The sequence below is a fragment of the Corapipo altera genome, unplaced genomic scaffold (genome assembly GCF_003945725.1).
Source record: "Corapipo altera isolate COAL_440 unplaced genomic scaffold, ASM394572v1 124, whole genome shotgun sequence".
NCBI classification, from domain to species: domain Eukaryota; kingdom Metazoa; phylum Chordata; class Aves; order Passeriformes; family Pipridae; genus Corapipo; species Corapipo altera.
The window spans coordinates 137,393-163,055 of NW_020884967.1; the positions used below are offsets into that span (position 1 = coordinate 137,393).

The 25,663-nt window shown below is 40.4% G+C and overlaps 1 protein-coding gene across 1 annotated transcript in view; it reads left to right on the forward strand.

The window, feature by feature from the left end:
* The first annotated feature begins 6,780 nt into the window (after positions 1-6,780).
* The window catches only part of ATP2B2 (ATPase plasma membrane Ca2+ transporting 2), a 411,395-nt gene continuing 392,512 nt past the window's right edge, over positions 6,781-25,663 (forward strand). The window contains exon 1 of the mRNA XM_027664917.1: positions 6,781-6,886. The gene's annotated coding sequence lies outside the window, so the exon portion shown is untranslated. The remainder of the gene's footprint in view (positions 6,887-25,663) is intronic.

The following is a 25,663-nucleotide window of genomic DNA, read 5'->3' on the forward strand; positions in this document are numbered from 1 at the left end:
AGTAAGTCCATGTCTGTCTTGTACTGGGAGCCCACCAGCACAGGTCCCTGCACTCCAGATGGGTGTCCCCCCAGCTGAGCAGGAGGGATGGATCCCCTCCCTGCCTGATGCAGCCCTGTTTGTCTCTTTTGCCAATATTAAAGAGCATTTTAGATTTTTTTCCCCTCTCTTATCTGAGGCAATCAGCTGACACTATAAATTTATTTTGATGCAACTAAAATCAGAATTTATTGGCTGAGACAAAAAAAAAAAAGCAAGTGGTTTTTAACTAGGAGTAATTTTTTGTCTAAGAGGTCTAGATCAATTTAAATCAATCTGTAGCTGAAAAACTACAAGGAAACAAAAAAGGCTGAATGAAAAATAAGAAAAAGGTTGTAATTTTCCCATCCAGATTGTGATCTGTGTCCACATTTTTTCCTTTGTGCTGTTTGCACTCACCACTAGAATATATGCCCAGGATCATTAGACAGATATATGGATTTAATTCTAAAACAATGTGAGAGATTAATTCTTAATTAATCCTTAAGTGTGTAGTCACCTTAAATTCCTCTCCAGATTGTGGAAAGATGGAAATGATGATTCTGAAGAGGGCTGAGGAGATCTGCAATGCCATCTGGATGTACTTTTCCTTGTGTGTATAGATATATATATATATACATATATGGGTGTGTATATATGTGAGGACACACACCCCAGAGTCTGAGAATGCTCCAAACTTCAGCACCATGATCCACTATGACAAATATAAACCTGTGCAATCATGATATTATATTAAATGTACAGGTAAGATGCTGGTAAGAACCCTTTCTTTTGAGAATTAAAGTCTGCAGGAGGGACCCCATGCAGTGTTAGGGCTGCACGTGCCAAGGCCATGAACTGCCTCCCTGCTGCTGTTAAACCACATAAACTCCTGGGACAGCACATCCCACCAGGCACACGGGGAACTGTGGGATTAATCTGGGAGTACTTTGCTGCAGGTGCCCAGGCCTGTCTGCGTTGGACAGGGATGCCCACGCTCACCTCACCTCCGAGCTCGTTTGCTGTAATTGCTCCCAGTTCCAAGGTGACTATTTATAGAGTGCAGGGGAGAAACAAGCACAATATTCATTAGCAGAAGTTTTGGCCAGAAGCTGGGAGAGTGGAAAAGCAGACATCAGTGCTGATAAATTGCAGAGCAGTGTAACAGCATTGTTCACTTCCTTTCGCAGGGACACGGGTCTCCTGGGTGCATCCAAGGGCTTCCTGATTGTTTTTCCTGGCATCTATGATTTAAAGCAATCACTTACTTAAAATGCATGTTGGCAGATTCGCCTTGCCCTGGTGCTGGTTTTCATTAAGACTTGAAGTCTGAAAGGTGAGTGGGCTTCCTAAAAAAACAACACAAATGTCATTTACAACCTTCAATCCGAAGGAGACGTTGTAAGATGTTATTATTCTCAAAGCATGTGAATTACTCTTGCCCAAAGAGCAGCAAGTTAAATCTGGTAGTTATAAAATGACCACTGGGACCACGTCTAGATTCTGTTTGCCTTGCTAAATTCACTTTTATTTGTAGCACGAATTCTGTGTTACTGATAAATATTTTCTTTTAAGTATTTTTGTGAAGTATTTTTTCTGGAGATTTCTACTGAAACCCTTGGTGACAACTAGTATTTAAATCAATTATTCTGTTTCCCCTTGGGAAACTGCTGTAGACAGCAAGGACTGACTTTTTAATTTATAGGAATGTTGAGACAAGTTTGCCAATACTCAGTTAGTTTTCCAGTACTGACCTTTAGCTGGTGCCTTGTTTTCACTGGGGTTTTTTTTTTGGATTTTACTCTTGCTTCTGAAATGACCCACATCCCATGTCCAAGGATTTAATGCCTTCCACATCCAGGAACTTAGCTACTTGAACTAAGAATTTTGCAAACTGGTGCTTATTTCATTCTACCAGTATTTTTTCTTGGAGAACAAAGTAAAAAACAACAGTTGAAAAATCAAAAGGAAAGAGATATGTTTGCGATTGTTTTTGATTATTATACAGCTAAAATTGTCTTCTCTTTTTCTGAACTGTAAAACAACTGTGCAGTGACTTAACATTCAGTAGTTCACCATGTTTTGTTTCTCACAGTGTTTTCAGAGTTTTTAATTCAACACTGAGTCCACTTGAGCATTTTCCTTCGTGTTTTTTCTTGTGAATAAATACATTTAAAAATATGTAAGTTCTTCTTAAAACAATGTCATTCATTCTAAAACTTTTAAATTTGCCAACTGATTTCCCACAGTAATCTGGGGAAGGGGTGTTATATAGGATTTGGGATTTTTTTAAAGCAGACACTGCATAACTTAAGAGGATTGTCTCAAAGTGTCGCAAAAGGGTCTGAATATTGCAAAAAGCTTTCTCACAATTACTCTATGCATATAAAAGATCTTTGTGGCTGTGAATGAGTTCAGGGGTCAAAAAAGTTTTTCTGCCCCCACGCATATATTCAGTAGATTCTGACAAAACAAGTCAGATTATTCATTTGGTAAACTAACTTGTGGCCCTTTCTGAAAATATATAATCATAATATTATGTCCTCTCCATTTACTGTAGTCTTCTGACTTTTGTTGTGGTGGTTTTTGTTGATTGTTGAGGGGGGTTTTAATTTAATTTTTTTTCTTTTTTCCTAGAATAAAGGTACTGTGGACACCTCCATCGAGTTCTAAATGTGGCAGAAAATGGCCTTTTATGTTGTTTCTGACTATGTGCTTTTGGTTGCAAGACCAACAACTTTATGTCATGTTCAACAAATTACAGCTTGAGAATTCTTCTTGCCAGGGAAGAACCAGATTTATTTTATAGAGAAATCAATTGGTAACTTTTACTCAAGCATATTTCTAGCCAGGGTCACCAGTACCAACAGCACGGTAAGGCTGTTGAGGCCCTATATCTGTAAAATTGCTTCTAACATCAGATGGAATTTGAATTCCCTCTACTTCTTGCGTGGTTGAAGCTGGGCCACGGCAAGGTCATTTCATGTAAGTGCAAGTATAATGTGTGCTTTGCACTTGAGTGTTTTTGCTTTTGTATTGAATTAGAACAGTGAAATGATGCTTGCAGAATATCCCAATGTACCTAATAATCCTCTGGTCAATATTTTTGTTTGGGTTTTTGTTTGGTTTTGTTTTGTTGGGGTTTTTTTGTTTTTTTGTTTTTTTTTAAACAAAACAGGGCAGATTTTTGTTATCTTCTCCCTCAGTGCATATGATGTTCAAACATTAAATTGCAGAAAGCAACTTGCCTGTGCTGATTGCTATGAGACATCGTGGCACAGTCACAGAGCGTGTTACTGACACAGCTTTTGTCTGTCACTACTTTTGCTCCTTAAAAAGCAGAGGTTTAGGACTGGTTGGCCTTTCCCTGGGAGACTGGGATGTGAGGGTGTGAAATTACTGCAGGAGATCTCACTGGTGATTCACAGGGATATGCTTTCTAACTCTATCAGATGCTGGACTTGTGCCATAGCTTGGTGGCATATGATACCATGGGAGTTCTTTCCTAATAGCAACTAAGGCTGGGTCTGGACATTCAGGTAATTAAATGTCCAAATTTGTTATAAAAGAGTCAAAACTTCTTCACATCTGTGAGTCCAGTATGGGCACTCCAAATATCCTTCCTGCTGCTTCTGTTCCACAGAGCTCTGTACTGTTGTATAACAGCTCCTCACACAACATTTCTGCCTGCTTGGTGAGGAATTATGGCAGGTTTTACTACTGCACTTTGCTCTGTTGAGCCATGTACTGCCACATTTTTGGCAGATCAAATGTTTTTCACTTCTCTTCTCAGTGTTGCCATTTGGTACCAACAACACTTCGAAGGTAAACTCTGTAAGTGCCAAAGGGTTCCATGGGATGGAAGATGTTACGTTTATATGATATCAGAACATCACAGTTATGTGCTTTAATGCACACATCTATTTTTAGAAAGTTCATAAAGGATGCTGAAATAAAAATAGCTATTTCATTCTAACGTAATACAGCCAAACTATAAGTTGCTGAACTGGCCTTTCCCTGAAATTCCTCCTCTGTTTTGTTAGTGTGGAAATTGAGCTCCGGGTTGTGGAAATGATGTGAAGCTCAAACCTGAGAACTGTCTGACAAGGATAATTCACTATTAGCTTATTCAAACTTGAGGCAAGCATAGTGCCAAAGTGTTTTGTGATAACATGATCTCTGTTCCTCTACATTCTTTTGACCTCCACTGTGCATGTATTCCCCCATTAACCAGGAAAATGAGGAAGAATTTAAAGGAATTGCTAAATCTCAACTTAGAGAGATGCAATGAATTTAGGAAAAGACACAAATGGTCCTAATCTCCAAAACATGAGAAGCATTAAATTTTAGTATTTAGCTGATGCTGTTATTGTTGACATCATGCTTTAAGTAATCTTAAAGCTGTACATAAGAGGTTGAGTTCCTAAAAGTGCTGTAGTAAAAGAAAGAGATCTCCAAAGGAGACAAAGAAGTGGTGAGACCTCTGTCATGTAGTCTATAAAAATATAAGGACAGCTTCTAAAGTTGTCAGAAATTTATGAAATTCTACTTCACTGTTTGCATGGGGAAAGACTTCCATAGGCAGAAGGTATTAAAATGAAGAAAGCTGCCCTGTCATTGCTTATCTCAAGTGATAAATAGCCAGACACTTCTGCTGTTTCACTGGAGTTGACAAAATCAGCCAGAGGGGCTGAAGATGAAGAGGAAGCAAGGAAAGTAATGATTTGTACTGCTCTGGTGTTATTAATTCCAGCTGCAGTAGCTGACCTGCTGAGGATGTTATGATGTGAGGAATCACATGTTTGGAGACTGTCCTGTGTAATATTTAGATCCTGAGCTCTATGCTGTGATCCTTAGTATTTAACAGGTGTAGTTGTGTGTGGAATTTAGTATTTCTGTGAAAACAGTCTGCAGGATGTAGCAGCACAGAATTGCCAGCCAAGTGTCTTTGCAGGCAGCCAGTAGGAATGCACATCTAATGCTTTTCAAATGGTGCTCCAATCATCTGCTTTAAATGATTAATAAGCACAAGCTGGAAATAGCACCACATTTACCTAATGTTTGCATGATTATTTTTGTAAACATTTCATTCAGGCTTTCTCTGCCATCTTTCTAAGCATTGTCAGAACAGAGATGCTGCTACTCTTGATTAGTTTTTCTCAGTTGGTTTGATCTTTGTCATGACCCAGGGAGATGTAGCAGGGGAAAGCACCAGAAATGTTGATTCTCAGTTGACAGTAAACATGTGGTTTAAGATCAAATGAGAAAACTAATCTAGATATTTGCAGAATAGCTACAGGTTTCTGATTTTCATTCCAAAGCTGATAACTGAGGTTGGTGAGAACTAGAAGTCTGGATTTTGTTAATGAGCTTGTCTGAAAGGACTACAAAAATATGGTCACAGCTTCTCCTGGTTTTAAATAAGTCAGAAATAGTTTTTAAAGGTGTGGAGGGAGTTGTACTTTTGTTATGTTGGCTGTCCTACTTTTTCCTTAAGTCCTTGATGAGATAAGGTTGAGACCCGAATTTAAATGGTGTTAAGGAAGAAGCCAAGATAGTAATCAGAATATAATTAACAGTGTATCATCTCTCCAACAAGCAGGGCTGGCCAGCACTGCTAGTCACCAATAAAAAGTGGTGGAAGATTTCCAGTATTCCGATTAAAGTACTAGTGTTGTTTGCTGTAGCAGTCTACAGGTGTTGTATGATGTGTGTGTATCTTTTACACCAAAAACCCCCCCATCCTATCTACCAAATATGTTTTCCTGCTCTTCAAAAGTTGCTCTGATTCAGTTCAGTCTTGGAGACATTTGGTAACTGGTTTTAACTCTCATGGTGAAAAGATGATGTGGCACAAGAGAACTGTTATGAAATCTACTTTAAGCCTGTGTGTAAAACCAGGATAGTTTAATTAAACACCCAATATGAAGTACTCTGGCAATGTTTCAGAGGTGTCATCCTCTTTTTAGCAATGTTGAAAGCAAAAGTAGTATTTTCAAATCTAACTTGTGGGGTTGAGTTTTATTACTAATTTTTCAAAACTGGAGTGTTAGTTGCTTAGTCTATTTAATGCCCGTCACCTGTACATTGTACTTCTTTTAGAAAGTGAAAACACAGATATATTTTTCCTTTTTCCACAGCTTCCCTGTCCCAGGGTGGGACTCTCCACCTCTCAGAATCAAGGTCGGGCCTTCCCCTTGTGATTTTTGGAGAATTGGGACTGAAAACCGCGAGTATTAAAGAAAAGCAAAAGAAAAGGTGATGGTGTCAAACCTCTGCTGCTGAACTGCCGCGGTTGAGCCCCTCCGGCCGAAACGGGCTCAGAGCCGCCCTCACCTGCGCGGCATCACCTCTCGCTGCCCGGCACTGCCTCGACAACCTGCGAGCCCGCGGAGGGTCCGCACCCCCCCTGTGTGCCCGCCCCCCCCCTGTGTGTCCCGCCCCCCCCCGTGTGTCCCCCCCCCCCCCGTGTGTCCCGCACCCCCCCTGTGTGTCCCGCACCCCCCCTGTGTGTCCCGCACCCCCCCTGTGTGCCCGCACCCCCCCTGTGCGGAGGGTCGCGCTGCCCTCAGCCCCCGGCGGAGCGGAGCGGGGCGCGGCTCAGCCTGTCCCCGCTGAGGGGAGCCCCAGCCCCGCCGGGGGAGGCTCGGCTCGGCTCCGGCACCTCGCGGGGTGGGGAGAGGCGCTGCCCGGCCCCCCTCCAGGGCTTCCCCGCTAAGTCTGACGGAGCCGCCGCCTCCCCGCGCAGCGCAGCGGCCCCGGCGCAGGAGGAGGCGCCGAGCGCGGCCCGGACTCCCCCGGGCGCCGCCGGTGAAGGGACAGCGGCGGCTCCGCGCTCGGCTCCGCTCGGCTCCGCTCTCAGCCTCAGGTAGGAGCGGGGCGGGCATGGAGCGGCGACCCCCGGGGCTGCCCCGCGCTGGGGTGACCTTGAGGGGGTCGCGGGGAGGGCGGCGGGGCCGAGCCCGCCCCGGAGCGGCGGCGCCGGGGGCAGCGGGGATGCGGCCGCGGGATGCGCTGGGGCGGTGGATGGATGGATGGATGGATGGATGGATGGATGGATGGATGGATGGATGGATGGAACCCGCCGGTGTCGCCTCAGGCTCGCGGGGACAGGAGCGGGTCGGGAGGCGGCGGTGGCCGCGCTCTGCCCTGCCCGGGGGCTGGGACCCGGCGGTACTGGAGCCCACCGCCCGCCCGAGGCTCCGCGCCCGGCGGGAGCAGCAGCAGCGCCGAGTGCCAGAAGGTGATGCTCCTCTTAAAAATATTAATTTGAGAGGGTCAGGAGGAGGTTATACCCCGCAGCCCTGCTCCCTCGGCGGGGGTGATGAAGGAGAAGCCCGCCCAGGAGCGCTGTCCCCGCCGTGTCCCCGGAGCTCGCCCAGCGCCTGCGGCTGAGCTCTGCTACGACCGGGGATTTTTTTTTTTTCCCTTCTTTTTCACGGGGGGATTTAAACGTTGTACGAGCAGTAGTTTTCAAAGCCTTGCAGTGCTCCAGCGAGGCGTTCCGAGCACCTTCGAGCCCGAGGAGAAGTGCGGCGGGAGGTAACTTTGCCCCGGTCCCCGGTGCACCAGCCGCCCGCAGAGGTGCCCCCGGACGCCGGCTGAGGTGGCCACTGTAGTCCCGCTCGCCACCACCTTTGCATGGATGTCGTCAAGATGTGCTTTCCTACTGCCACTGAACATAATGGGCTCCTTTTTTTTTTTTTTTTTCCTAAAATCTTGATTTGGAGACTGTACTAGAAATGTGAAAGAAGGAACACTGTCTTCCGTTATGTATCTTTGAAAGGCCTGTTGTCTTGTAGGTGGAGGAAACCTCTCTTTTGCTGAATTAAACTGTCAAAAAGTTTACTTCTTTCTGTGTATTTCTTGCTGATCATTTTTTGCTTGTGGGTGTTTTCCCCCCCATCTTACTGTGGACTTTTATCACATTACACCAACCTAATCCTGTGCTAATACATTCTTTACTTTCTTTTTATTTAAAGCGTATTTTTTAGCAAAGTGATATTTGAGAAGCACCAAGATAAGGTGCTGGGAAGACAGGCAAGCTGAAAGCAGTGGTGTAGAGTAGGACTTCACTGCTGCCGAAATAAGCTAAAATGTAAGTTTTTAAACAGTGTGAAAGTTGACACTGCTGAAACTCAACTCCCAAAGAGTAAAAAGAAATCCTTTAAAGAATACTGGTGTATGGCTGGTAGATACTGCGAACCCTTAGTTATGTAAGCAGTTCTTTGAGTGGGACTGCATGCCTACCATCGTGTTCTCAAGTAGCACTTCGTTTCTGATCCTGTCCCCTCATCTACACGTGACTAATTTTCGTGTGGTGACTCAAACAGGATTCAGCATTTTCACGAGTTTTATGTGAAGAAGCACTTGCTTGCCTCTGTATGTCTGTGTATCTTGCTAATAAACTCAGTATTTTTAATGACTTCCTGACCTAATGCTAAGCTCCATTTTCAAAGTGAAGATAGCAGTAAGTTCTTCCTAAAGCAAAAGAATATGTATTAAATGTTCAGTTTAGTGTCAGTATGAACATCTTCACTTTAACTTTTAATGGAATGAAGGCAGAGTTTTATGCTAGCTTGATTTCCTATTTGGTATCACTACCGGCGTTGTCCTTTGCTCACATGCTGTAAATCCAGGACAGCCTCTTGATTATCCAGGCTATTGAATGCGATATTGATCCAAATGTCTGGCACATCTCTCTGTCCAGACCATGTCCTTTAACCATTCAATTCCCTATTTCCTGATTATACTAAGCACATTTCTATTGGTTTTGACAAGTTCCATGGGGAGATGATGGGTGTATTTCTATGTAATGCTGTCACCCTGATAGGATTCATTTTGGAGTAGCACAGTGGGGAGACTGAATGCACCACTATCATAGCCTGTGGGTTGGGTTTGGTTTGATTTTCCCCAAACAGGCACTTGGAGATGCCTCAGGGTCCCCCCCCGGCCTTGGCACTGCCTCCAAGGGCTCTGAGTCCCCACCGTGTCCCATGTCAGGTATCAGCACATTAGGGCACCTCAGAAAGGGTTTGCTACCTTTTTGTAGATGGCTGAGTCAAACCTGGCGCCTTTGTCTGGTTCTTCATCCATGGTGAGCCAAGAATAAAGCACTTCAGGTCACTTACCACAGGGACTTCAGTTGTGTGAGTAGAAATTAGGACTGTTTGAATATTGATAATCCTCTAAGTGCTTGCTTAGAGTTTATCTACATCAACAAAACCTGTATATTCTGGTTATTATAGGCAGTTTAAAGTATAGCAAGTGAGGTTAAAAAGAAAGTTCTGCTACTCAAAACACCCTTAAAACTTGCATTGTAACCTCAGAAAAGGTGCAGGATGTTGGCTGCAGTTGGGGAAGAAATAATCTCTGCTAACCATAAAGAAAAAGCAGAGCAATTATGCAAGAGATAAGTGACTGTTTTAGTGACAGTCCGATGGGAGATGATAGTGGAGAAGATAATTGGGAACAGAACGAATGTTTACATTTAAACAAAATTGTGTGGCTGCTGAAATCTTTTAAAACAAACATCTGAACAAAGGTCAAACTTCTGATGAAGCTTACCATTGGAATGTGTGTGTCAGACTGAAGAATTCTGTTTAAAACCAGCTTTACATATAATGTATACTGTGCAGCAAATGTCTGCAATTCACAAAGGTCAAAGTGGAACTTAAGTTGTCCTTTGAAAGAAGAAAACTGTAAAAACTAGATAAATATAAATGCAGACTATTTTAAGTATAGAAACGGCAAATGCAAAAGGATATAATAGTTATAATTATCTGAAAAGAAAAAAATCCAAAGTATCTGAGAAAGGAAAAGTGAGCATGAACAAATAATAACAGCATATAATAGGATGGTAGAAGTGACAGTAATGTGTGTCACAGAGGCTGGGATACATATTGGTCTCATGCTACAGAATTATCAGTTAAACCAGAAAGGCTTGTTTTTTGCCAAAGCCTACTCTGAAAAAAAGTTTCCTCTTCATAAATGGAGTTATTTAGTAGTGAAATATTTCAGGTTTCCTTTTTACAGGTGTGACCAATTCTTCACATTTATGTGATCTAATACAGCATGTCCTAAGGGCTGTGTAACTGGCATAATCCTGAGTCACTCCATATGCATCAGCATGGCCTTATATCTAGAGGCCATTATGCAAAAGGCCTTGTTTTTACATATTTTGAACGTTATGTTCAGAATTCTTGAATATTTTGTAACGTATAAATAAAGTAGCTGGCGTGCTGCGGGGACACCCTCCACACTCTGGAATGTAAACCAAAAAAGGTTTAAATATTTCTTGGAGGCAGGAGTTGCTGCATATTTAACACAACAAGAAGCATGTTTTGGAGGGTTCATTGTACACCTTTAAGAGTGCAGAAAAGACATTTCTGAAGAGCCTTTTTCTTCAGTCTGAGTGTTCAGGTCAGTGCCCTCATGGCCTCAATAGCAATTCCCTTGTGGGAGCTTATTTATCTGCCTTCAGCTCTTTCTCTCCTCTCATCCAAAGGCCTTAACGTTGCTGGCAGGTTTTACAGTCTTCCCATCACTCCCATTCCAAGGCCATACATCCCAAGAACTGCTCAGCTCTGCCCCAGGTTGCCACATTTGGGGTGCCAAAGGCTTGTGAAGGCAACCTTGTGGTGCCATGGCTGAATATCTGTGGAAGAGCAGCTGCAGCAATACTGTGTAATAGGTAGTACAGTTGTCATAATAAAAGAATCTTTGTTTGCACAACGAATTTATTCATTGCCTAGTGGAACACCTTTAAAAAGTCATAGCCTTGGGTCTTTCAGAACCAAACCTGCCTTCTTTCGTTGGTGTTTCTTGTGAGGGAGATGCTTTTCCTGCCTGCATGTAGCAGTCAGAATATACATATATTATATAATATACAATGTATATTATATACAATGTATGTATATATACATACAATATACACATATTGTATGTATATATGGAAACCAATCACAGGGGTTTGCAAATTCATCAAGGATTGATTCTAGCTGTTGAAGGGACAGGACCTGGAGCTGCAAGACCAAATCACATTTCCCTCTCACAACCACCAAACTCTGCAGCAGTTTGAGCCTGGATGCACATTTCAGGTTTTGAAAACCTTTGTGCATTATGAAGCCAGAATACTGCAGCTGTCTCTATTCAGCATTTCTTTTTTAAGATTAATAAGTCATTAATTCCACAGTGTTTGGGGAATTGCCTTTAGCCCAATTTATTTTTTAATGTGCTTTAAATAACTTATATTGAACTTCATGAAAATTAGATCTACTTTAAAGTCCTGGAGCAGGGATAGGGATTGCTTAAATGTACTGCAGCTGCTGATGTCTGCTCTTGAAGTGGTTTAGGTTCAGGAGTTCTCTGGTGAACAGGAGCTTTTCCTTGGTGGTTATCAGTGAAACAACCACCAAGCATATTCCTTTCGTTATCTCATTATGAGTAGGAGATTCCAAGCCTCTGGACAGCTTTCCTGTGCAAAAGTCACAGTGTCACCTTGACTGTATTTGCTGATCATCTATATTCTGTCCTGCTTATTGAATAGCAATTCTTCATCAGTAGAAGTTATTCCCATTAATGGGAACTCTTCCATCATGGAAGGTGTGATTGGATTCAGCAGAGCATACAAAATAGGGCCATATATTAGACAATCCAGCATTTCATTTTTTGTGACTCAGGTACTTTCTTGGTATTACAAACCCTTCTGTAATGTAGTTATTGTTTGAAGAGGCTAATACTGTCTAAGAGGATTGAAATAATAGGAATTTTGTTTTCAGGGAATGGTCTCTGTAACCCAAACTGAAAACTTCCAATAGGTTGATGGGTTCCTAGAAAGTATTTTAATAGCTGTCTCAAAATATTTTTAAGCAGCAATATGAATGAGGAGATTTATGATAATCAAGCAGAAACATATTCTTTGCTAACATCAGATTTCTCAGCAATTGCTGAAGCTTAAGGTAATTACTCTAAAAGAATCAAGATTTATATTCTTTGTCATCTGAGGAAGCGGATCTGCATTTTTAGGTGCTGGCCTACAGTCACAGAAGAAGCAAAATGGTAGTTTTGAGAATAAACTTACACAATAATAACTAATTGGTGGCAATATTAGGTGCATATACAACTGCTTTGCTGCACTGAACTTGTAGTCTTAAATTCAAATGCAGTGTTAATGCACTGCTTTATTCTACAGTCTGCATGTTCTAATGTGTGAAGTGTTTTACGAGCTTTAAATCAGTTTATATGAACTAAAAATAAAAGACTGGCATGAGTTTTGGCCTATAAACAGTAGAAGGTAATTACATGAAAGGAAAATGTCAAAATTTTATCTGGAAAAGATCTATTCCACGTTATTGGGTTTTTCTTATTTAAAGTGAGTACCAAGTGTCCAAAATCCCTGACAAAAACTAGGCCCATTTTTTTGGTTAAACATACAAATACCACAAGGATCTATCTGGAAGATGAACAATGATTCTTGAGAGGTTAAATACTTTGAAAAATCAATGTGTTACACACTGTAACCCTGGTGATTCTGTGTCAAGTGCTAAAGACTTTGAGAGCAATAGGAACAAGAAAATGCCATTATGGCCTGTGAAGTTTGGTGTTAATGGGTGTGTTCCCTCCAAAAGATGCAGTATTACATTGCTTTTTGTGTGACTCAATAGTGTTCCCCTCATATTTTCCCTTGGCACTGCTGACTTTTATTGCTCCCTGGCTAAATAAGATGACAAGACAGAGTTACATTTACTGTGAATTTTTCTTGTGATTTTTTTTTCCCCCCACTCAGGTTTTGCAAGTTTCTGGACAGTAGAGAAAAATGGAAAGGTTACTCTGTGTGTGGCACTCCTGTTAGACATCCTGGTGTGACACATGCCTTTTTAAAAATACCATTATCCTGTTTGTAACTCACAGTCTACAGTGTCTTCCAGATCCGTTTCAGCAGAACTCAGCTTATTTCTATTTTGTGTTTCCACTTGATGTCTAGATTTGCACTTTCTCTGCTTACACTTCACTTTTCAAAAAGTTCTTCAATGTATTAAGTTTCGTTTTGAATTTTGATCTTGTTTGTTTGTGGAATAAGATGATCTGGACCCTATCTGCTTACATCACAAACATTTTTCTCTACTGGAATTTTCTAATGTGTACAGTGAATTGTGAGATGCATTCCATTGACAGGGAGTTTTGTGATCACTTTTAATGTGAGTGTTGGTTTGTTTGGTTTTCTTTAAAGAAACTATGCACCCACTAAGCTGCATATCAACCCCCTGCTAATCAGCAGTCTCGTATCAGTCCTTACACCCCATGAAAATATCCTGTTGGCCAGTTACTGAAAGCCTTTCTGTAGACAGTCTGAACTGCCCATTCCTGGGTTGTCCTTCTGTGGTGGCCCAGTCACCACATCAAAAAGGAAATGGCATTGCTTTGACATCCTCATTAATTTCAGGCACTTAATCCTTCAGGTGCTTATGGGATGATTAAACTTGTTTCAGCCTTTTCCTCAGTATAAAAGGGAGGTGGATTGGTTTACAGTTCCTTGAGTTAGACCCTCTTCTCCTTTTGAAGCTGCACACTGATTTTGCCTCTCCACTGTCCTTTGGGAACTTTACCCTCTGTGCATTATTGAATATTATAGCTAATGTTTGGGGATGGCTTTATGTAATTCCTTAAGTACTCTGCAGTGAACTTCACCATTTTCTATCAGACTGAGTAGGTCTGGCTTCTTTTGATACTGTTTAGCCTATTCTTTTTTTTCTTCTTGGTAAAAATCACTTTGGAAATTTTTTTTGCTTTTCATTATCCTTTAGATGGAGACATTAAAAGAATATGAAGGAAGTACTGAATACTTCAGCTTTCTCTTTGCCATCTGTTATTTTCTCTCCTTTCCTCTTAAATACTAAAATCCCTACTTATCTTTGTCTCCCACTTTTTTTTCTGTTGTATTTATAGATCCTTTTCCTATTGCCTTTTTATGTCCCTCATTAGTTGTTGATCCTTTCGTGTGTTGGCTCATCTGGATCAGACCTGAGACGTTTGTGCCCTTCTTTTCTACTTGTTCTTTGTTAAGTTCACTTGTTTCACCTTCTGTACAACCTCTTCTGACAGTCAAAGCCTTTAAAGACTCTGGGTGTAACAATAATGGTCTCTTACAATGTTCCTGTGGTCCCTCTGCACTGAGATAATCTGTTGCACTATTTTATACCTGCTTTGTTGGTAATTATCAGTTTCCTGAACTCCTCGATCATCTCTTCAGGAGCCATTACAAATCATTTGACTGAGTTTGCTGAAGCTGTTGCCCTGAATTCCACTTTTTTTTTGTGCTTCCTTCACATCTTCCTTTCAATGTACAAGTGAGTTCTCTTGACTTGTGATAATGCTTACTTGAAATGTATTGCTGCCCTTAAAATCTCAGCCAATATTTTTCTATTCATCAGAATAAAATACAGCTGCAGTGTTAGTAATGACTTCCATGTTCATACCTCTATCTTGTTAGCACAGCTCCAACTTCATAATATCCCTTGTTTCCACCTCAAGGCAGCATCATGGAAAGACTGAAAAAATGCATGTATGTGGTGGGATGGGGAACTAAGACTCTGTGTGTTTTTACTTGCTTTCTTAAGGGGCATTTTCTGCCTTCATACGAGTTGCTTGGGCTGTTGTTTCAGATTTATAATTAAACTGCTACAATGTGAACCCAACCTGAATGTTTCAAGGGTTAATTCATCACTGCTTGTAAAGCTCCTGGGAATTTTGGGTAGAAAATGCTGCTGTAAGTGCTAAAGCACTGTTTGTGTCTGCAAGATATTTGTAATGTTATTCATCAAGAGTATTAAAGCCACTTCCTTAAACAGAAGAAAGCGTGTCAGGTTCTGCATATACACAACCAACCAAGTCTCCTCTGTACATGAAAACACCAGGATTTTTGCTGTTCTTCTCGAGGGCACCATTCTGAGAACCTTTGCATTTCAAATAGAGGAACCTGCCTAGAACTAAATACCCTGCATTTAAAATTCATCCTGCTCCAGGGAGGGAAAATAGCATTTGTAAACTTAGCACCAAATGTTATATTCTTGTAAAGTAGCATTTATGGCCTGATTGTCAAAGAAGTTATAGATAATGCAGTAGAAAGGTTTAATGTATTAACAGCAGGATTTTTAAAAAGGGGAGGAATGGAAGCCAAATGGAATTTTAAGTCCTGTTGGCTTGTCAATGGAATTTGCACATCCTTAAGGTGGATGTTTTTGAAAACAGCACTCTAAATTGGTGACTAATAGAGATCTTCCCATGATAATGGCTTACAAGGTACCATTAATAATTCAGCTGAAGGTTATTGCAGTCTGATTCAGTACCTCCTGAAAATGGTAAAAAGTTTCTCTCAGTGATTTTAGTGGCTTTGTTGTTAGGGCACTCTGATGAAATAATGTGCTTTTGGGAGATGGTTTTGCCCGTCTTGGAAGCCAGAGGTGAAAGAATCACAGGAGGAAAGGATGATGGAGCCTTTGCCGCTGTTTCTGTACAAGTGTTTACAAGGACACACGAGACCCTGTTCCCCTGAGCGCAGGAAGCATCAAGCAAAGGGAGTTTCTCTCGGCCAGATTTCCATAGTGAAAGCTCAGCGCTGGATTTCCCTGGGAAGAGAAGTGGGAAGGGGGCTCCGCAGTGGCTCTGCTGTGCAGCGCAGGCTCTGCATCAAACACCAGCAGCAGTGCCCTGCCTTCCCTGCCTTCCCTGCTTTCCCTACCTTCCCTGCCTTCCCTCCCTCCCACAGGCACGGCCGGTGCCGCAGCCGCTGCTCTCACGCACCACCGAGGAGCCGGAGCTACCTCTTTTCATCACTCCTTCTCTTTTTTCTGCCGCCTCTCCTTTCGTTTTAGCTCTCTCCTTCCGTTATCAAAAAATGTCGAGATGAATCCTTTCCCCTTAAACCATTTGAATTCCTAAACAGTCTTACATTTGCTGTCGCTTTGGAGGGAAACTTGCCTTTTCCAGGGATGTCAGTTAAACCTACCGGCTTTATCCAACCAGATTTTCAAGCATCCCAGAAGCACAGCACTGGCTTTGGGTAATCTGTGTACACATAGAGAAGCCCCATGTGTGTATTTGTGGGGGACATGAGATCTGTAAAAGAACACCAGTGGATTGCTTGTATTGTCAGTAAAACAGATGAAATATTTAGAGATTTTTTAGGGAGACGTGGAATTTTAGTTATCATACTAATGACTGTGAAAAGACACTGGTTAATCAAAACAAAGACTAGTGAAAAAATGTTCATTAACACTGAAAGATGAGCTGGTGGGTCCAGATCCCTCTGCAATAGAGTCATATTTTTTAAAAGAAAGAAAATACAGAGCTGCTGGTGTTGAACTGGAAGTCATTCAGAAGAATTTTTGTCTCCTCACAACAACACTCGGTGCTGTTTGCAACCTGCCCCTGCAGAGCAAAGAGTGTACAACACTGATGGCTTTTCAAGATGAATAAAACTCTGCTTCAGATATGACCCTGCCTGAATTTCTGTGTGGAATGGAGCACTGTACATGGAAGGGTGCTGGGAGAAGCTGGAGTGAACACTTATGGGTGCAAGTGTTAGTGTTTGGTTCTATGTGAATGCTCCAGTGCTGGGGGTGGAGTGGGATGGGATGGGATTTTTCATCCCGTGTAAATATGATTAAAAAATGTAATTGGAGGAGCTTACGATATCCATTCTGATTTCAAACCTGGGACATCTGGAAGAAAATTGTAACCCCTAAAAGCTTTGCTGTGTGAGGGGAAGGTAAAGGGAAGAAAAAGCCATAGGATGACTTTAAGTGTTGAACAATAAAACCAGAACAAAAAGCTTTCTATAAATAGTAGCCTGGTCCCAGTTCAGTGAAGTACTTAAGCATATGCCTAAATCTCTCCTTGTTCAACAAAGCACTTACATGTGCATTTGAATTCTGCTGGAATAAAGCACCAAACATCAGGCGTAAGTGCTTTGTTGAATTAGGGGCTGTATCTACAGGGACAGACCTGGTGGGAAGGATGATTTTCTCCACAGACACAGGGTATGTTGTGAGCCTTTTGTGCTGCAATATTTTCTATAAAATTTCTGACATTGTGCACTGACCAATTAATGTGGAGAACTATTGGACGTGAAAGTATCAGAGAGTAATTTTGTGCTGATATTCCGAAAAATTGTGTTCTTTTATTGCTTGCAGATTGATCAGAGTTATTGAAAACTGCTGCCCTTGTAGGGCCCGTGTTACCTACTAAAGTGAATTTCCAATATCTCAGCACGACTTATAGAGTGAGGATTTTCCTTCTGACATCAGAGAAGCAGTTTGTGCTCAGGAGTTCAAAGCAAGAGCTTCTGGCCCCAGGTACCCCAGCTAACACTGCTCAGGAGTTTTGGAGTACATGTGAAAACCACTTGGCTCTCAATTTTAGAGTTACCTACATAAGATCTCTTATTTTCTCAGAAAATATTTAGCAGCTCTTTCCTTATAATGCAATCTAGTTAACTATTGCACTTTTTTCAACGTTCTAGTCACTTTTAAAAGAGGGTTCCTAACTATTTTTAGTCATCTTGTCTCTGGAAAGGCTTCACATAGAGTTAGTAGTGGTTGTGGTGGCTGGATTGATCAGAAAGTGATAATTAGAAACTGTGATCGGGCTAAAATAATGAAAATACAACGCATCCTGGTTTTTTATAACGTGGCCATACACAGCTAACCAGACTTTTTTTTTTCATTTGTAGGAAAATGGAGTTTATGAAATGTACATTTCCATTGAGATGGAAACTTCAGTGTGTCACTCCCTTGTCAGGGATTTTGAGGTACAGATTGGCTTTTGAGAAACCTGCTCCCAGTCCCTGCTCTGATTGACAGCCCAGCTTTCACATCTCAGATCACTTAAAATTAATCAGCCCAGGATGCCCCAAATGCATTTCAGTATATTAGTTATGAGAGTCACCTTCACAGCTGAGGATACTTATAAAAATTTTTCTTTCCAATGAAAATCTAGGTGAAGTAGTGAGTAGTTGGACTTCTGATAAAACAAAGTTTTGACTGAAAAATATTCTGATATTTAAATTAAACAGAATTACCATGGTGATTTGTTGTATATATATATATATTCTTATATATATATATATATACTTACCACATATATATCCACTTATATATCTAGATCCACTTATATATCTAGACCCACTTGCCACATACATATATATATATATAGATACATATATATATAGATATCTATATATATCTATATATATATAGATATATATAGATACATATATGTATATACACACATATATACACACATATATATATATGTATATACATATATGTATATATGGCAAGTGGATCTAGAAGACCACTTTCCAAAATAGTCTTTGAAGTACTGGGACTGTTTGAAAAGAAGTCTGTAGGGCCCAAGTCATACCCAGTGCTAATTGCCTGTCAGTCACAGGCACGCTGCCTTTGCTTTGTTTACTTCATGTTTTTCTGTTGAACAAGCCTCTGTACCCATTTTGTGTGGGTGCATTAAGTCCCCACCAGGAAAAGCACACTGTAAGAATGGTTAATTCAAATGTTATACATTTGAGCTGATTAAAGAAACTCTAATCTGGGTCCTTATGTAGGAAGTTATAAAGGACTTTCATAATTTAAACCAGATCAAGTCTGTAAAGTCACAATAAGCTCATGCAAATCTCCCCAGTGTAATAGTTGAAATATTTCAGTTATATAATTAAAAACACCCCTCTGTAAATATTTGAGTGAAGGTCCCTTATTGCTTTACATTGTATCTGATTAGAGCAGACCCAGCTTTGAAGAAGTGCCATTTTAGTCTGATCCAAAGGTCAGCTGGTACAAATCCTGGTAATGTTGTGATGGTCTCTGGCTTCATGGGCTGCATTTGGTACTGTAAGTTACACAAAATGTGCTTTATCTTTTTGAACTTCGTGCTGTGTGAAGGGCAATTTCTATAACAAGGTTCAAAATACCTATTAAAAATGGGATCAAAATACAAAAATCAGTCTGCAGAATGACTTCTGTTAAAATGAATGAGGTTTTACTGTGTGATGTAATTAAGCAGGTTGGTAGAAAAGGAACTAATGAGCTGCTCTTTGTGAAATATGCAGATTGAGTAACTTCCAATAGGATATTGCTGGGGAAATGTTGGATTAGATTGGAAGTAAATTGATGAAGTTTGATGGTCTAATGTTGAAACCTTTATGTAATGAGACAAACCAGTTCTACAAAATATAACTCTCTGTCAAGCTTCCTCCTCACTGAAAAGAAATTCAGCATTTTTAATAAAGTGTTCCAGAGCTATTTTGTTAAGGTTGCATGGCAAATAAATTCTTAATCATTTAGTCAATGAAGGTGCCAGAGGCCTTTAAATTTTGCCTCCAGGAGAAGGAAAAATGTTTTAAGCTATATATGAAGTACCAGTAGTAATTTTAAATACCAAAAAAATTATAATTTTTGATCAAGAAAAATAATCCAAGAAACAGAATCACCTTTTGTTCCTATTAGGAAAAAAACCTCCGTTTTCAAAAAAGGATTTTGCGTGTGTTAGGGGATATTGTGAGTAAAGTTGAACAAAATGGTCATGCTTATTTAGTTAACAAAAATATTTAATAAAGGAAAAGGTAGTGGGGGAACACGAACAGTCATTAATTCCTTTGCAGTGCCTTCCGTGCCTTTTCCTGCAGAGAGCTTTCAGCAGATTTTAACCTAAGCATGGCTTCATCAGCTGGATACATTCTCCTCTCTCCCTCCCTCCACCTCCTTGGGAAATCGAAATCAAATTGCATTGTGCAGCAGATTAGCAGAGAGTTGAGTAATCAACTTGCAGAGGCAGTGATGACCCGGAAGCTTGGCTGAAAGTCCTCCCCCTCCCCCCAAATCCAGGACCGTGGCATTTTCCTGGATGCTTCCTTTCGTTTTGAGATGACCTACAAGTGAATATGGAAATGTGTGCAGGAGCCTGTGCATAGGAATAGGAGAGAAAGGGTGTAATAAGGGAGGAAAAAATGTATCTGTCAACTCAAAGCAATTTATTCTCTCATTTCAAATTCTCCCTGAACGTGCAAGGCAGGTTTCCTTCAGCTGCGTTCATGGATCAGCTCCTGTGTGTCTGTGCTGGTCTCTTGCTTTAGCACAATGGGATTGATGGCAGCTTTTTGTATTCACTGTTCTCATTCTTACCCAGCAGGATTGTGGATGTTAAAGGTACAGTAACAGTGCTCAGAACAGCTTTGGTCTGAGAAACTCAGAATATTTTCAAATTCCTTTTTTTCCCCTTTTTATTTTATTTTATTTTATTTTATTTTATTTTATTTTATTTTATATTTTATTTTATTTTATTTTATTTTCTGTCCCCAGTCTATTATCCAAGATGTTTTTTTACCACCACAAGGGTTGGTAAGAGTTGAAGTTCTTCCCAAATGAGTCTAGCTGTTGTAATCTTTGCCGGATTCATAGAAATAACACAACATTATTGTTACTTATATGAATGGTTGATTGAGATAATTGTAAGGTAAAGGCTTACATTCGAATACAACATACATTAAAGGTGTATACTACATAAGATGCCTATTAATATGCACAATCATGTCTCAGCTTTCTGAGGGGCAAATAACTTTTTGTGTATGTAAAACTAGGAATTACAAGGAACTTCTGTGAAGCACTTCCTGTCTACAAATATTTGTGAAACCCTGTCCAGCTATAAATAGTAAGGCAGGCTGAAGCTGAAGATTTGATCTTAGAAGACACCAGATTCAGAGGATGGTGCTGGAATTCTGTAGCCAGGGAGACACCAGAGGTGTGCTTTTTATACATGAGTATGGGGCTGTGACGTTACTCACACATTATTAAATTAATTAATTTTCTGTTTCTGGCGCAAGTTTTTCTCTGCATCATCTCCATTGTACGTGATGTTTGCTTGCAAGTTGTAGTTCCTGGAGTCAGATAATACTGCAAAAATATTTTTTTTTGCTTTGATGCTGCTTTAAAAAAAAAATCCATTGTAGCTGTGCAGAAAGATATTTAAAACTGCCTCAAATGCTGCTTTAATTAAAAAGAGACAAACCCTTAATTTTGTTTATTTTTTCCTCATATTTATAAGGAATGAGCTGATTAGGTTTTTTTTCAATTTCTTGGTTATAATGTCTACAAGAAAATTCTGGGGCTGCTTTGGAAACCAGTCCTCTGCTACAGCAGTCAACACTAGTACAGCTACACGAAATTCCTGGTGTGTAACATTGCCCTTTTAATGTTCAATTGAGAGTGTAAAATAGCATTTAAACTCACTGGGGCGGGAAGTGCACGGAAAGTGGAGTATCCAGTTGCCAGCAGGTTTACAGACACAGAGTCATTTAATGAACTTGAGAAAAGTGGCTGAAAATGAAGAAACTACATGTGAAGTTTGAGCCTTGGTCTGCTCTGTGGTGCTGTTGTACTAGAATAGATTGTAGAAATTAAGTCATAGAATTCAGCATTTTCCTGAAGAGATGTTTTCTCAAGAAATTAAATCCAAGTTCTGTCAGATTAGTATCTATAAACTTAATATTGAAGCCCCACAGATAAGATTTTTATCAGCTAAATTGTATGGAATTCCAGTGTGGTTGTGGTGAGGAGAAACTGGTTTTGGGATAAATCCTCCGAAAGATAATTCTAATTGTAGACTTAAACTTTCAGAGGATTCAACTTTCCTGGTAGGCTATTTTAAAAAAATATATATATTTGATACATGCAAAATACTTTTTAGGGAACAGCAAGGTTATAAAATTAGGTAGTCCCAGATTAGGATATCCTATAATCTCTATTTTCTGGGCAGCCTAAGGAGTGAAGGGGATCCTGTCTGAGCTCGTTGTTCAGCACAGTGTGGCTGCCTTGTGTGTACTCTTGTGCTACAAATATGACAAGTATCTCTACAGACAGCAGAGTTTAGTGTATTGTGTGTGTTTTCACTGGGAGAAGTTTCAGGTCTGATGACTGTGTGAAGTGGATGAAGGCATAAAAAATGAATTGTATTCCCAGGGCTCTTTCAAAAGAGCATGCGGGGAAATCCTTGGCTGAGTCTGCAGTTACTCTCAGGTGGGGAAGAGTATGTTTTGTGCCTGCATTTCTCAGCATCCAGCTTTACTTCCCCTGGCTTGCAGCACTGGAAACTGGAGGAAAATCAGCATTTAGGAAGCTGGGCTTGAATAGGCTACAGGAGCTGAAACTGTTACCTGAGGCAGCCGGGCCAGGGCGAGTGAGGGGAATGCCCTGACCAAGAGAAAGTTTTTGGTTTGTGGTGTAAGATGGGTGGAAACCTGTCCTTTTCTCTCTTTTTTTTTTTTTTTCAGTCTGAATTCAGATAGGATTTAGCTCGATGTTTTCAAGTATTGGATGAAACCAAAAATAAGGCCATAAGGGTTGAAGATATTTTGAAAGTGTTTTAGTTGAATTGTAAACATGAGTGAGTTCCGAGGAGGATAAGAGGACGAGGTATCTGATGAGGCAAAACCTTCACTGCCTAAACTCCCCAAAAAAGCTGCACAGAAGCAGAGGGAAGTGGCAGAGCTTTATCTACAGGTGTTTTGTGTTGGTTTTTTTCCTGCTGGACTGAAGATGGGCAACTATTTAAGAGTCCTCTGTGGGCAAAATGACAAACAGACCTGAAAGGTGTTGTTGCACCTGCTCTCCTGTCTGAGTGTCCAGACTGACTCCAGGTATGGTTTTCCATTTCCTCAGTGTTCTGTTGACTTCAGGCTAAATGCAGGTAAAGGCAAATTCCTAAGTGTGTTTGGATGGGGTGGGCTTGCTCCCTCCTGAAGAGAGCACAGATATGTCCTCACTGTTTGTCTGCCTTTGCATTTCTGAAGTTTCTCACTTGGTCATCAATGGAACAACAGAAGGTGAATAAATGGACAAATTAATATGAAAAACCGTTACCTTTTACAGATAATTAGTGCAGAAAATAGGTAAAATACTTGAAAATAAGCACTGTTACCAGCAGCAATAATATTGCTGGGCAGAGACATTGGTAATGTGCATCAAAATCACATCTTAATTACAAATGTTTTTAAGAAAACATTGTTAAGTTATTCTTCTTTCACCTACCCTATGGATGAAATAATGTCTTGTGGTACCCCTCTAGAAACAGAGAAGAATACAACTTTTTCAACTGTAGGGTAGGAAAACAGCAATTAAGACTGAATGTGATTCCAAGCTACTGAAAATATAAACAAAATTGTCCATACATGTTATTCCTAGTGGTCACCTAATCTCTGAGTCTGTACAGACAGACAGCAAGTTTCTCCTCCCTCAACAGGTCTTACAAAAATAAACTTTCCTTTCAGTTTCTGCCTTTTAGTGTGCATTAAGTGCTTTTAATTTTCAGTATAGTTCCTCTTTATGCAGCTGTTTAGAAAGATGAGCCATAAAGATTTATAAAAAATAATTATAGAGACATTTAAATTCTCCACGGAGTCACTTGACTGGGTGTGTTAACTCTAAAAATTCGTTTTCTGCTGAGAAAGTGTAACTGGCTCGGAAGTCCAACCACTACCAATGTGGCAAAACTTTAGAGGTTGTTGTAAATCTGTCAATGCCTTTTAGCAAAGACTGTAACCTTAGTTTTGTTTAGTGCTGCTCTAGTCACATTTGTAACCCCACGTCAATGATTCAAAATGTTTCATGATGTCATGGTCAAATTTAGAAATGACAAGTTTTAAAGGAAATGATGTGAATGAGAAGAATAATGACTTGTTTGAACTTCATAAAGGTTTCTCTTCTCTGCTCATACAGGTCAAAAGCCTTATGGATTACAGGGTCCAGGACAGGGCTGTGCTGTTTGCAGTGTTGCCACGTATTAATTACTAACTCTTCGTACATGACAGACTTAGGAAAGCCTGAAACCTGATGCATTCTGTCTCACTCTTAGCTGATTTTCCTGTTCTGTTTGATCTGTTTTTTGGAGCTCTTTGATTTGGCAAAGATAAGTGTGTGTGTGTACAAACACAACATCATTTAATTACGACTGGGGGTAGGTGGTGAGTGTGTGTATGAACACAAACACTCACACGCCGTCCTCAGGATCATTTAATTACCACCCAGAGCAAGCAATCTTTCTGTTTTCTGTATCCTGGGGTACAAAAGGAATGTTTTCTTCTTTTTGTTTGTTTTAGGGGCAGTAGGCTAAATATTTTTCTGAAAGATGTCATTTCACATCTGACTACTGAATAGAGCACAGAAACATAGCAGCAGTGACTGCAGAAATTAGCAATACATTACACTTTCCTGGCATTTAAATATTTTTTATTTTATGAGACTGCTTCATGTGTCTCCCTTGCATCTTGCTAATATGTTTGACATTTACATACACGCCACGATAATTAAAGTTTTTTTCTGGTCTAGATGTTGTAGAAATATAGTGCATATTTGTTCCCTGCCTGTGGACGTAGACTTTTATATGTGTGTACCTAGATTTCTGTTTTTTCTTATCTATTTTGGGTTTTGATGTTTTGGCTACAAAGGTATTAAGAGAAAGAATAAATATCACATAGCTCTCCGGAGCTGAAATGTTGTTTGGGCCATTCAGTGGGTAAAGGGACCTCTGTCAGTTTAGCAGTAAACAGATGTTTAAAGCAGAGGACTAAAAATAAGATTAGAAAGTGATCACTAATTGGCATCCTGTTGGTTGGCTCAGCAAGAGACTACTGAGACAGAAATAATATTTACACAGGGCCTGGGTACCAGTGCAATAAAAATGAATAATGACTGAGCTGCTTTCTCATCCTTGGATGTGGCCCTTCCACTCCTGGTTTGGAGGGATGTTTGTGTAACACCTGCCCTCTGGGGGCTACCTCTGCTCTAGGTAAGTAAGTGACTGCCAGCTCCACAACCTTTTATCCTTGCTGAAATATTAATTGTTTTTAGCATTCCAAACCAGGAGGAGTCAAAGCATAAATGCTAGTTGTTGAGGAAGAGAAGACCTCAGAATTCACTATACCAAGCAAACTTACAGCAATTTTGGTTATTTTTCTACCTCTTTCTTAACTGTTTCCTTGGCCCAGCCTTTCTCTGTATTCCTGGGGAAGAGCTTAGAGGAAGTTTCCCATTGTTGGCATCAAACATTTTTTATCATGATTTTCCCAGAGGAAGCTGTGAAGATTTACTATTTTGCCCTTTCAGTAGTATCACTACTTAATAATGAAAGTCCTTTGCCTTATTTATCCCTGCTGAAGTGTTGGGCTTGGTTTAGAGAAGGTGAACACCCCTGAGTCCTGAAATACACTTTTAGCTATATATCTCTTAATTTACCTCTCAGCTGTGCCTGCCAGCACAGGTACCAACTACTGGCCCTGTTCTTGTGAGAAGTGTATGGGCACCTGCACTGTGAGGACCTTAAAGGATGAATTTACCCAGCAATGAGGAGCACCTTTGCATTCCACACTGGACTCAGATCCCCGTGAGCTAAAGCTGGTAAATTTTGTTTGCTTTCATATTCTTAGTGGCTGAAACAAAAATTTTGCAAGAAACAAAACCAGAATTGAACCGAAACAGCAATTACAGAACTATTGGCAAAACAATGTATGCTTTGCTTTTCAGCCTAAAATATTTGCCAGCTCAGTTAAAACTAAATGTTTTCCAGATTTCCTTAAATTTAG